This window comes from Oncorhynchus masou, unplaced genomic scaffold (genome assembly GCF_036934945.1).
Source record: "Oncorhynchus masou masou isolate Uvic2021 unplaced genomic scaffold, UVic_Omas_1.1 unplaced_scaffold_641, whole genome shotgun sequence".
Lineage (NCBI taxonomy): Eukaryota > Metazoa > Chordata > Actinopteri > Salmoniformes > Salmonidae > Oncorhynchus > Oncorhynchus masou.
Genome location: NW_027012843.1, coordinates 304,440 through 318,952, shown reverse-complemented (window position 1 = coordinate 318,952; position 14,513 = coordinate 304,440).

Below are 14,513 nucleotides of genomic sequence, written 5' to 3'. Positions count from 1 at the left end.
AATGACAAGGATTTTTGAGGCTCAATGATCTCCTTATATGACAAGAGGAATGAGTCTGCCCTTTCTGTCGTTTCCCAAGGTGTCTGCAGCATTTGTATTTGTAGGCAGATCATTGGAAGATTGACCATAAGAGACCACATTTACCACGTGTCCGCCCGGTGTCCTGCGCCGAAATTGGTATGGCAAAAGTCACCTGCCAGTATTTTTCCATGGGGCACAGAGAGAGAAGCAAGCTTCCACGAACTGCATGTCAATCCAGATATGTGAAAAAACACCTTGAGGATTGATTCCAAACAACGTTTGACATGCGGTCGATATTATGTAGTTAATCCGGAAAAGTTTCACGTTGTAGGTGACTGCAAGCTAGCCAGGCGCAATGTGAAAACGGAACGATTTCTCCTACACACAGACGCTTTAGGAAACACTCGCATCTGGTATGTGGCTGGGAGTCTCCTGATTGAAAACATCAGAAGCTCTTCAAAGGTAAATGATTTTATTTATTTGGTTATCTGGCTTTTGTGAAAATGTTGCGTGCTACATGCTACACAAAATGCTATGCTAGCTTTGCATACTCTACACAAATTAGTCAATTTCTATGGTTCAAAAGCATATTTTGAAAATCTGAGATGACAGTGTTGTTAAGAAAAGGCTAAGCTTGAGCAAACGCATTATTTTAATTTTATTTGCGATTTTCAGAAATCGTTAACGTTGCGTTATGCTAATGAGCCTGAGGCTTAGTCACAAGATCCGGGAAGTTTCAAGAGGTTGTACTGAACTTGAACTGCTTCACCTGCCAGGAAAAACTCAATGTCGACAAACTTTTACAGGTGCAGCTCCATCCACATCAATGGGAGCGGTGGAGCATCCTGTCCTCTGGGATGATCTGGATCACTGCCTGGTATCAACCTCAGGAGGCTGAAGAAATTTGTCTTGGCACCACCCTCCAAACTTTACAGGTGTACAATTGAGAATCCGTCGGGCTGGATCACTGCCTGGCATGACAAGCACCAGAGGGTGGTGCAGTCTGCCCAATGCATCACGGGGGCAAATCAAAGCTGGGACCGAGGGACTGAAAAACAGCTTCTATCTCAAGGCCATCAGACTGTTAAAGAGCCATATGTATATATTCCTTACTTCCGTTATTTTACTTTTAGGTTTGTGTGTATTGTTGTGAATTGTTAGATATTACTGCACTGTTGGAGCTAGAAACACAATCCTTTCACTACATCTGCTAAACATGTGTATGTGACCAATACAATTTGATTTGATTTGATGTGTCTGGCCTAGGAGTTAAGGAATGCAGCTGAACTGTGGAACTCCTTAAATCATCTGTCACCAAGATTGGGATTCCTTTCTGTGTTCCCTAACAGATATTACTATCTCTCTCTCTTTCTGTCTCTCTCTCTCTCTCTCTCTGTCTCTCTCTCTGTCTCTCCCTCTCTCTCATCTCTCGCTGAGAACCAGATGCTTTATGTTATGCAGCAATATGCCTGTAAATTCCCATAACTTTTCTGGGTTTTTACAATTGAAGCAGGAGGTCGTAAAACATGAAGCATTCCTCCACCTGAGAGAGAGAGAGAATCTCTCTGTCCTCTTAGAGCATAAATCAGACATGAACATTGGCTCAGAGAGCACGTAGGAAGATGAGGAAATGGTTTTCTCCATTCTCTTGTTTTGAGTGGATTGACCGACCACAGACATTGTCCGCGTCCCAAACGGTACCCTATTCCCAATAGTGTGCAGGTCAAAAGTGTTGCACTGTATAGGGAATAGGGTAGAATTTGGGATGCAGACAGTGTGTCTGGTTGAGATTCCAATCATTCAGGCGGTAGTGGAGGGTGGCAGAGGTCAGAACAGGAGAAACCAACGGCTCTATTTTTACAGTTTTTCATAAACCTTCCGAAAGGAGTTTTGTTTTGGGGTTTTCTCAAGGAAAGGAGGTTTGTTTTGGGGTTTTCTCAAGGAAAGGGGGTTTGTTTTGGGGTTTTCTCAAGGAAAGGAGGTTTGTTTTGGGGTTTTCTCAAGGAAAGGAGGTTTGTTTTGATATTTCTCAAGGAGAGGAGGTTTGTTTTGAGGTTTCTCAAGGAAAGGAGGTTTGTTTTGGGGTTTCTCAAGGAAGGGAGGTTTGTTTTGAGATTTCTCAAGGAAAGGAGGTTTGTTTTGAGATTTCTCAAGGAAAGGAGGTTTGTTTTGGGGTTTCTCAAGGAAAGGAGGTTTGTTTTGAGATTTCTCAAGGAAAGGAGGTTTGTTTTGAGATTTCTCAAGGAGAAGAGGTTTGTTTGTTTCCTTCCTCTTCTCATCTTTTTCACAACAGGATGTAGAAAATTTATTTTTTCACATAATATTCACACTGGTGCTGGAGTTAACGAATATGAGTTTAAAAAGTGGTGAGTGAAGTGCTCTTTTTAATACTAGAGTGAAGGTGGTTTTCTGGGATATTAATGTAAGATTTGTCTGAATGCAGACCTGGTGATGCTCGGTGGTCTCAGTTGTTGGAGAATTACATTTAATAAAATATTGAGACTGAGGTCCATGACTATTGTTCAGGATGTCTTGCCTTGATGCATTGCTAGTTACACCTAATCATTCATAATCCCATCCCTGTTCACATCACCCGAGTAAAACATAATCCCATCTCTGTCCACACCACCTGAGTAAAACATAATCCCATCTCAGTCCACACCACCTGAGTAAAACATAATCCCATCTCAGTCCACACCACCTGATCAAAACATAATCCCATCTCAGTCCACACCACCTGATCAAAACATAATACCATCTCAGTCCACACCACCTGATCAAAACATAATCCCATCCCAGTCCACACCACCTGAGTAAAACATAATCCCATCTCTGTCCACACCACCTGAGTAAAACATAATCCCATCTCAGTCCACACCACCTGAGTAAAACATAATCCCATCTCAGTCCACACCACCTGAGTAAAACATAATCCCATCCCAGTCCACACCACCTGAGTAAAACATAATCCCATCTCAGTCCACACCACCTGAGTAAAACATAATCCCATCTCAGTCCACACCACCTGAGTAAAACATAATCCCATCCCAGTCCACACCACCTGAGTAAAACATAATCCCATCCCAGTCCACACCACCTGAGTAAAACATAATCCCATCCCAGTCCACACCACCTGAGTAAAACATAATCCCATCTCAGTCCACACCACCTGAGTAAAACATAATCCCATCTCAGTCCACACCACCTGAGTAAAACATAATCCCATCCCAGTCCACACCACCTGAGTAAAACATAATCCCATCTCAGTCCACACCACCTGAGTAAAACATAATCCCATCTCTGTCCACACCACCTGAGTAAAACATAACCCCATCCCTGATGAGGTATTGAGCTCTGGGACTGTGTCCCAAATGGATCCCTATTCCCTATATAGTGCATGACTATAGACCACAGCCCTATTCCCTATATAGTGCACTACTGCAGACCACAGCCCTATTCCCTATATAGTGCACTACTATAGACCAGAGCCCTATTCCCTATATAGTGCACTACTATAGTCCACACCACCTATATAGTGCACTACTTTAGACCATAAGCCCTATTCCCTATATAGTGAACTACTTTAGACCACAGCCCTACTTATATAGTGCACTACTTTAAAACATAAGCCCATCGTCCCAGTCCATTACTTTAAACCAGAGCCCTATTCCCTATAAGTGCACTACTGCAGACCACTGCCCTATTCCCTATATAGTGCCTACTTTGACCAGGGCCCTATTCCCTATATAGTGCACTACTTTAGACCAGGGCCCTATTCCTTATATAGTGCACTACTTTAGACCAGAGCCCTATTCCTTATATAGTGCACTACTTTAGACAGGGCCCTATTCCCATAGTGCACTACTTTAGACCAGAGCCCTATTCCTTATATAGTGCACTACTTTAGACCAGGGCCCTATTCCTTATATAGTGCACTACTTTAGACCAGAGCCCTATTCCTTATATAGTGCACTACTTTAGACCAGGGCCCTATTCCTTATATAGTCCACTACTTTAGACCAATCCCATTCCCTATATAGTCCACTACTTTAGACCAGGGCCCTATTCCCTATATAGTGCACTACTTTAGACCAGAGCCCTATTCCCTATATAGTGCACTACTTTAGACCAGGGCCCTATTCCCTATATAGTGCACTACTTTAGACCAGGGCCCATTCCTTATATAGTGCACTACTTTAGACCAGGGCCCTATTCCCTATATAGTACTACTTTAGACCAGGGCCCTATTCCCTATATAGTGCACTACTTTAGACCAGGGCCTATTCCTTATATAGTGCACTACTTTAGACCAGGGCCCTATTCCCTATATAGTGCACTACTTTAGACCAGGGCCCTATTCCCTATATAGTACACTACTTTAGACAGGGCCCTACCTATATAGTGCACTACTTTAGACCAGGGCCCTATTCCCTATATAGTGCACTACTTTAGACCAGAGCCCTATTCCTTATATAGTGCACTACTGCAGACCACTGCCCTATTCCCTATATAGTGCACTACCTTAGACCAGGGCCCTATTCCCTATAGTGCACTACCTTAGACCAGAGCCCTATTCCTTATATAGTGCACTACTTTAGACCAGGGCCCTATTCTATAAACACTACTTTAGACCAGGGCCCTATTCCTATATCTACTTTAGACCAGGGCCCTATTCCTTATATAGTGCACTACTGCAGACCACTGCCCTATTCCCTATATAGTGCACTACCTTAGACCACTGCCCTATTCCCTATATAGTGCACTACCTTAGACCACTGCCCTATTCCCTATATAGTGCACTACCTTAGACCAGGGCCCTATTCCCTATATAGTGCACTACCTTAGACCAGGGCCCTATTCCCTATATAGTGCACTACTTTAGACCAGGGCCCTATTCCCTATATAGTGCACTACTTTAGACCAGGGCCCTAATCCTTATATAGTGCACTACTTTAGACCAGGGCCCTAATCCTTATATAGTGCACTACTTTAGATCCCTATTCCTTATATAGTGCACTACTTTAGACCAGGGCCCTACCTATAGTGCACTACTTTAGACCAGGGCCCTATTCCTTATATAGTGCACTACTTTAGACCAGGGCCCTATTCCCTATATAGTGCACTACTTTAGACCAGGGCCCTATTCCTATATAGTGCACTACTGCAGACCACTGCCCTATTCCCTATATAACTACCTTAGACCAGGGCCCTATTCCCTATATAGTGCACTACCTTAGACAGAGCCCTATTCCTTATATAGTGCACTACTTTAGACCAGGGCCCTATTCCTATATAGTGCACTACTTTAGACCAGGGACCTATTCCTTATATAGTGCACTACTGCAGACCACTGCCCTATTCCCTATATAGTGCACTACCTTAGACCAGGGCCCTATTCCCTATATAGTGCACTACCTTAGACCACTGCCCTATTCCCTATATAGTGCACTACCTTAGACCAGGGCCCTATTCCCTATATAGTGCACTACCTTAGACCAGGGCCCTATTCCCTATATAGTGCACTACTTTAGACCAGGGCCCTATTCCCTATATAGTGCACTACTTTAGACCAGGGCCCTAATCCTTATATAGTGCACTACTTTAGACCAGGGCCCTATTCCTTATATAGTGCACTACTTTAGACCAGGGCCCTATTCCCTATATAGTGCACTACTTTAGACCAGGGCCCTATTCTTATATAGTGCACTACTTTAGACCAGGGCCCTATTCCTATATAGTGCACTACTTTAGACCAGAGCCCTATTCCCTATATAGTGCACTACTTTAGACCAGGGCCCTATTCCCTATATAGTGCACTACTTTAGACCAGAGCCCTATTCCCTATATAGTGCACTACTTTAGACCAGGGCCTATTCCTTATATAGTGCACTACTTTAGACCAGGGCCCTATTCCCTATATAGTGCACTACTTTAGACCAGGGCCCTATTCCTTATATAGTGCACTACTTTAGACCAGGGCCCTATTCCCTATATAGTGCACTACTTTAGACCAGAGCCCTATACCCTATATAGTGCACTACTTTAGACCAGGGCCCTATTCCCTATATAGTGCACTACTTTAGACCAGGGCCCTATTCCTATATAGTGCACTACTTTAGACCAGGGCCCTAATCTTATATTGTGCACTACTTTAGACCAGGGCCCTATTCCTTATATAGTGCACTACTTTAGACCAGGGCCCTATTCCCTATATAGTGCACTACTTTAGACCAGGGCCCTATTCCTTATATAGTGCACTACTGCAGACCACTGCCCTATTCCCTATATAGTGCACTACCTTAGACCAGGGCCCTATTCCCTATATAGTGCACTACCTTAGACCACTGCCCTATTCTATATAGTGCACTACCTTAGACCAGGGCCCTATTCCTATATAGTGCACTACCTTAGACCAGGGCCCTATTCCCTATATAGTGCACTACTTTAGACCAGGGCCCTATTCCCTATATAGTGCACTACTTTAGACCAGGGCCCTAATCCTTATATAGTGCACTACTTTAGACCAGGGCCCTATTCCTTATATAGTGCACTACTTTAGACCAGGGCCCTATTCCCTATATAGTGCACTACTTTAGACCAGGGCCCTATTCCTTATATAGTGCACTACTTTAGACCAGGGCCCTATTCCCTATATAGTGCACTACTTTAGACCAGAGCCCTATACCCTATATAGTGCACTACTTTAGACCAGGGCCCTATTCCCTATATAGTGCACTACTTTAGACCAGAGCCCTATACCCTATATAGTGCACTACTTTAGACCAGGGCCCTATTCCTTATATAGTGCACTACTTTAGACCAGGGCCCTATTCCCTATATAGTGCACTACTTTAGACCAGGGCCCTATTCCTTATATAGTGCACTACTTTAGACCAGGGCCCTATTCCCTATATAGTGCACTACTTTAGACCAGAGCCCTATACCCTATATAGTGCACTACTTTAGACCAGGGCCCTATTCCCTATATAGTGCACTACTTTAGACCAGGGCCCTATTCCCTATATAGTGCACTACTTTAGACCAGGGCCCTAATCCTTATATTGTGCACTACTTTAGACCAGGGCCCTATTCCTTATATAGTGCACTACTTTAGACCAGGGCCCTATTCCCTATATAGTGCACTACTTTAGACCAGGGCCCTATTCCTTATATAGACTACTTTAGACCAGGGCCCTATTCCTTATATAGTGTACTACTTTAGACCAGGGCCCTATTCCTTATATAGTGCACTACTTTAGACCAGGGCCCTATTCCTTTATATAGTGCACTACTTTAGACCAGGGCCCTATTCCCTATATAGTGCACTACTTTAGACCAGGGCCCTATTCCCTATATAGTGCACTACTTTAGACCAGGGCCCTATTCCTTATATAGTGCACTACTTTAGACCAGGGCCCTATTCCCTATATAGTGCACTACTTTAGACCAGGGCCCTATTCCCTATATAGTACACTACTTTAGACCAGGGCCCTATTCCTTATATAGTGCACTACTTTAGACCAGGGCCCTATTCCCTATATAGTGCACTACTTTAGACCAGGGCCCTATTCCTTATATAGTGCACTACTGCAGACCACTGCCCTATTCCCTATATAGTGCACTACTTTAGACCAGGGCCCTATTCCCTATATAGTGCACTACCTTAGACCAGAGCCCTATTCCTTATATAGTGCACTACTTTAGACCAGGGCCCTATTCCCTATATAGTGCACTACTTTAGACCAGGGCCCTATTCCTTATATAGTGCACTACTGCAGACCACTGCCCTATTCCCTATATAGTGCACTACCTTAGACCAGGGCCCTATTCCCTATATAGTGCACTACCTTAGACCACTGCCCTATTCCCTATATAGTGCACTACCTTAGACCAGGGCCCTATTCCCTATATAGTGCACTACTTAGACCAGGGCCCTATTCCTTATATAGTGCACTACTTTAGACCAGGGCCCTATTCCCTATATAGTGCACTACTTTAGACCAGGGCCCTAATCCTTATATAGTGCACTACTTTAGACCAGGGCCCTATTCCTTATATAGTGCACTACTTTAGACCAGGGCCCTATTCCCTATATAGTGCACTACTTTAGACCAGGGCCCTATTCCTTATATAGTGCACTACTTTAGACCAGGGCCCTATTCCCTATATAGTGCACTACTTTAGACCAGGGCCCTATTCCTTATATAGTGCACTACTGCAGACCAGAGCCCTATTCCCTATATAGTGCACTACCTTAGACCAGGGCCCTATTCCCTATATAGTGCACTACTTAGACCAGAGCCCTATTCCTTATATAGTGCACTACTTTAGACCAGGGCCCTATTCCCTATATAGTGCACTACTTTAGACCAGGGACCTATTCCTTATATAGTGCACTACTTTAGACCAGGGCCCTATTCCCTATATAGTGCACTACTTAGACCAGGGCCCTATTCCCTATATAGTGCACTACCTTTAGACCACTGCCCTATTCCCTATATAGTGCACTACTTTAGACCAGGGCCCTATTCCCTATATAGTGCACTACCTTAGACCAGGGCCCTATTCCCTGTATAGTGCACTACTTTAGACCAGGGCCCTATTCCCTATATAGTGCACTACTTTAGACCAGGGCCCTATTTATATAGTGCACTACTTTAGACCAGGGCCCTATTCCTATATAGTGCACTACTTTAGACCAGAGCCCTATTCCCTATATAGTGCACTACTTTAGACCAGGGCCCTATTCCTTATATAGTGCACTACTTTAGACCAGGGCCCTATTCCCTATATAGTGCACTACTTTAGACCAGGGCCCTATTCCTTATATAGTGCACTACTTTAGACCAGGGCCCTATTCCTATATAGTGCACTACTTTAGACCAGAGCCCTATTCCCTATATAGTGCACTACTTTAGACCAGGGCCCTATTCCCTATATAGTGCACTACTTTAGACCAGGGCCCTATTCCCTATATAGTGCACTACTTTAGACCAGGGCCCTAATCCTTATATAGTGCACTACTTTAGACCAGGGCCCTATTCCTTATATAGTGCACTACCTTAGACCAGGGCCCTATTCCCTATATAGTGCACTACTTTAGACCAGGGCCCTATTCCTTATATAGTGCACTACTTTAGACCAGTGCCCTATTCCTTATATAGTGCACTACTTTAGACCAGGGCCCTATTCCCTACTATAGCACTATTCCTTATATAGTGCACTACTTTAGACCAGGGCCCTATTCCTTATATAGTGCACTACTTTAGACCAGGGCCCTATTCCTTATATAGTGCACTACTTTAGACCAGGGCCCTATTCCTTATATAGTGCACTACTTTAGACCAGTGTACACTACTTTAGACCAGAGCCCTATTCCTTATATAGTGCACTACTTTAGACCAGGGCCCTATTCCCTATATAGTGCACTACTTTAGACCAGGGCCCTATTCCTTATATAGTGCACTACTGCAGACCACTGCCCTATTCCCTATATAGTGCACTACCTTAGACCAGGGCCCTATTCCCTATATAGTGCACTACCTTAGACCAGAGCCCTATTCCTTATATAGTGCACTACTTTAGACCAGGGCCCTATTCCCTATATAGTGCACTACTTTAGACCAGGGCCCTATTCCTTATATAGTGCACTACTGCAGACCACTGCCCTATTCCCTATATAGTGCACTACCTTAGACCAGGGCCCTATTCCCTATATAGTGCACTACCTTAGACCTCTGCCCTATTCCCTATATAGTGCACTACCTTAGACCAGGGCCCTATTCCCTATATAGTGCACTACCTTAGACCAGAGCCCTATTCCTTATATAGTGCACTACTTTAGACCAGGGCCCTATTCCCTATATAGTGCACTACTTTAGACCAGGGCCCTATTCCTTATATAGTGCACTACTGCAGACCACTGCCCTATTCCCTATATAGTGCACTACCTTAGACCAGGGCCCTATTCCCTATATAGTGCACTACCTTAGACCACTGCCCTATTCCCTATATAGTGCACTAGACCAGGGCCCTATTCCCTATATAGTGCACTACTTTAGACCAGGGCCCTATTCCCTATATAGTGCACTACTTTAGACCAGGGCCCTATTCCTTATATAGTGCACTACTTTAGACCAGGGCCCTATTCCTTATATAGTGCACTACTTTAGACCAGGGCCCTATTCCTTATATATATACTTTAGACCAGGGCCCTATTCCCTTTAGACCAGGGCCCTATTCCTTATATAGTGCACTACTTTAGACCAGGGCCCTATTCCCTATATAGTGCACTACTTTAGACCAGAGCCCTATACCCTATATATTGCACTACTTTAGACCAGGGCCCTATTCCCTATATAGTGCACTACTTTAGACCAGGGCCCTATTCCCTATATAGTGCACTACCTTAGACCAGAGCCCTATTCCTTATATAGTGCACTACTTTAGACCAGGGCCCTATTCCCTATATAGTGCACTACTTTAGACCAGGGCCCTATTCCTTATATAGTGCACTACTGCAGACCACTGCCCTATTCCCTATATAGTGCACTACCTTAGACCAGGGCCCTATTCCCTATATAGTGCACTACCTTAGACCACTGCCCTATTCCCTATATAGTGCACTACCTTAGACCAGGGCCCTATTCCCTATATGGTGCACTACCTTAGACCAGGGCCCTATTCCCTATATAGTGCACTACTTTAGACCAGGGCCCTATTCCTTATATAGTGCACTACTTTAGACCAGGGCCCTATTCCCTATATAGTGCACTACTTTAGACCAGGGCCCTATTCCTTATATAGTGCACTACTTTAGACCAGGGCCCTATTCCCTATATAGTGCACTACTTTAGACCAGAGCCCTATACCCTATATAGTGCACTACTTTAGACCAGGGCCCTATTCCCTATATAGTGCACTACTTTAGACCAGGGCCCTATTCCCTATATAGTGCACTACTTTAGACCAGAGCCCTATACCCTATATAGTGCACGACTTTAGACCAGGGCCCTATTCCTTATATAGTGCACTACTTTAGACCAGGGCCCTATTCCCTATATAGTGCACTACTTTAGACCAGGGCCCTATTCCTTATATAGTGCACTACTTTAGACCAGGCCCTATTCCCTATATAGTGCACTACTTTAGACCAGAGCCCTATACCCTATATAGTGCACTACTTTAGACCAGGGCCCTATTCCCTATATAGTGCACTACTTTAGACCAGGGCCCTATTCCTTTATAGTGCACTACTTTAGACCAGGGCCCTAATCCTATATAGTGCACTACTTTAGACCAGGGCCCTATTCCTTATATAGTGCACTACTTTAGACCAGGGCCCTATTCCTTATATAGTGCACTACTTTAGACCAGGGCCCTATTCCTTATATAGTGCACTACTTTAGACCAGGGCCCTATTCCTTATATAGTGCACTACTTTAGACCAGGGCCCTATTCCCTATATAGTGCACTACTTTAGACCAGGGCCCTATTCCCTATATAGTGCACTACTTTAGCCCAAAGTCTAAACTGGAGTCAGACTTGAGTGACATTCAGTGTTTCATCAACAAACATGACTGGATCTATAAACACTTGTTACTTTATGCTGTGTCACGAAAGCCATATATGTTCTCTGGAAAAAGATATCTCTTACTTTCCTCTTTTAAAAATCCCGTTCATGGCCAACTTTCATTTAGAACTAAAATGAGAATTTATCGTTGGCTTCACAGCCCCGTTCCCTCGGTTCATAAGTAGTGTCCATCCATATAACAGTAAATAAAACCCTGGGAATGACAAAACCACAGGACCCTCGTTGAAGCTCAAGCAACTTGTTAGCGGTTGCGAGGCCAGCGGCGTGAAACCCAGCCTTGTGTAGGGAGTGTAAGAAGAGAGGCTAATTGTGGTCAATGACTCCCAGCCCTGGTTCTCTCTCTGTAGTTCTCTGTAGTTGATATATCCCAAAAGGCACCCTATTTGCTATACAGATTAATAATCTTTATTTTGAGCTAGTTTGCTACAGCAAATGTGAATTATTATTATAATGAATGGACATTTTGTGTAAGAGTTGATACATTTTTCGTTAAGGTTGCAGGACGCACCTTGTGGTACTCTGTAGTGGGGAAGCGAGCAGTTACAGCGCCAGCAGCCGATCTGGCTTTGATTCCCAATTAAGGAGCCAGACCCTGGGGACAGGGAACAAAGCAAGAGAGGGAAGAGAAGACAGAAGAGAGAATAGAGAAGAGGGAAGAGAGAGAAGAGAAGGAATAGAGAGAAGAGAGAAGAGATACTAACACTTACAGTACATGTAACTATGTGAAAATATTTGTATGAGTGTTACGCACGCCTCTATGAAGAGGGAACGCAACACCCTGCTACAACTCAACTCTCCGTGAAGTGAAAGAGGTATGGACTGTAGGTGCAAGAAAGAATGACAACAGGCAGAATGTGGTACCGTTTACCAGGACTTTATTCCTTCACACGGTAATATGGGGAAAAGGGACTGGACGGAACCAAAGCAAAGAAAGTAAATATCAAAGCCCCCCCCCCTCCTATCTTACCTGCCTAACCACTACTTACCTAATTTAGCACCACCTGGTGCCCTAACCAAAAAACAAGGGTGTGGTCCGCCCAGGTCTTACCTAGTGTGCCTAGACAGCGAATATGCTACGGGTATATGTATGCCCGCGGGCCTCTTGCCTAAGCACTCCCTAGGTGCCTTCCCCTTCCCCCCTGGGAACAAATGAAACAGAATATTAAACCATTTCACAAACAAACAAAGGACATCAAATAAGCTCTATCTGAGCAACAAACTCACAAAACATACCAACTCTCAGCCCAGCAAAATCTCTTTAGCAAAATCTCTTTAGCAAAATCTCTTTAGCAAAATCTCTTTAGCAAAATCTCTGCAATGACCTCCCAGCAAATCTCTCTCTCCTGAACAGAACACTGGCATTTATATAGCTTCAGATTGAATGGGAAATTGGAGACAGCTGTCTTGATGAGGGGGCGGGGTCAGCTCTCCAATTAGCACTGGAGTCGACCAATCAGCTGCTTGAGGGATTTCAGGAAGCCATTTCCTGAAATAAACACATGCAAACATACAAACTACAACACACAAACTGGGGAACGTAACAATGAGCATAAGATTCAACAACTGAGACTTAAACTGAACAGGTTCCACAGACATGTGACTAACAGAAATGTAATAATGTGTCCCTGAACAAAGTGGGGGTCAAAATCAAAAGTAACAGTCAGTATGTGGTGTGGCCACCAGCTGCATTAGGTACTGCAGTGCATCTCCTTCCTCATGGACTGCACCAGATTTGCCAGTTCTTGTTGTGAGATGTTACCCCACTCTTCCACCAAGGCACCTGCAAGTTCCCAGACATTCTGGGAGGAATGGCCCTAGCCCTCACCCTCTGATCTAACAGGTCCCAGACGTGCTCAATGTGATTGAGATCCGGGCTCTACGCTGGCCACGGCAGAACACTGACATTCCTGTCTTGCAGAGAACGAGCAGTATGACTGGTGTCCCGCCCTGATCTGTTTCACCTGTTCCTGTGATTGTCTCCACCCCCCTCCAATTTCCCCAGTGTATTTGTCCCTGTGTTTCCTGTCTCTCTTTACCAGTGTATTTATCTCTGTGTTTCCTGTCTCTCTGAACCAGTGTATTTATCCCTGTGTTTCCTGTCTCTCTGAACCAGTGTATTTATCCCTGTGTTTCCTGTCTCTCTGTACCAGTGTATTTATCCCTGTGTTTCCTGTCTCTCTGTGCCAGTTCGTCTTGTATGTTAGGCAAGTCAACCATTTGCTATTGTCTTTTTTGCAAGTCTTCCCGGTTTTGACCCCTGCCTGACTCTGACAACTTTCCCGCCTGATCATCCTGCCTGCCCTGACCTTGAGTCTGCCTGCCCTGACCTTGATCCTGCCTGCCCTGACCTTGATCCTGCCTGCCCTGACCTTGAGCCTGCCTGCCCTGACCTTGATCCTGCCTGCCCTGACCTTGAGTCTGCCTGCCCTGACCTTGATCCTGCCTGCCCTGACCTTGAGTCTGCCTGCCCTTCGGTACCTTTTGGACTCTGAACTGGTTCTGACCCCTGCCTGATCATCCTGCCTGCCCTTCGGTACCATTTGGACTCTGAACTGGTTCTGACCCTTTTTCCTGTCCACGACCATCCTCTTCTCTTATTGGATGAATAAACATCCAACCATCTGCCTCCTGTGTCTGCATCTGGGTCTCGCCTTGTGTCAAGATATGTCCCTTACTTAATTTGATAAGATTTCTTATTTTTCCATTTGGACTCTCCTCCAGGTATCTACCTGTCTGGAAGCCCTCTCCTCCAGGTATCTATCTGTCTGGAAGCCCTATCCTCAGGTATCTACCTGTCTGGAAGCCCTCTCCTCCAGGTATCTATCTGTCTGGAAGCCCTGTCCTCCAGGTATCTATGTGTCTGGAAGCCCTGTCCTCCAGGTATCTATGTGTCTGGAAG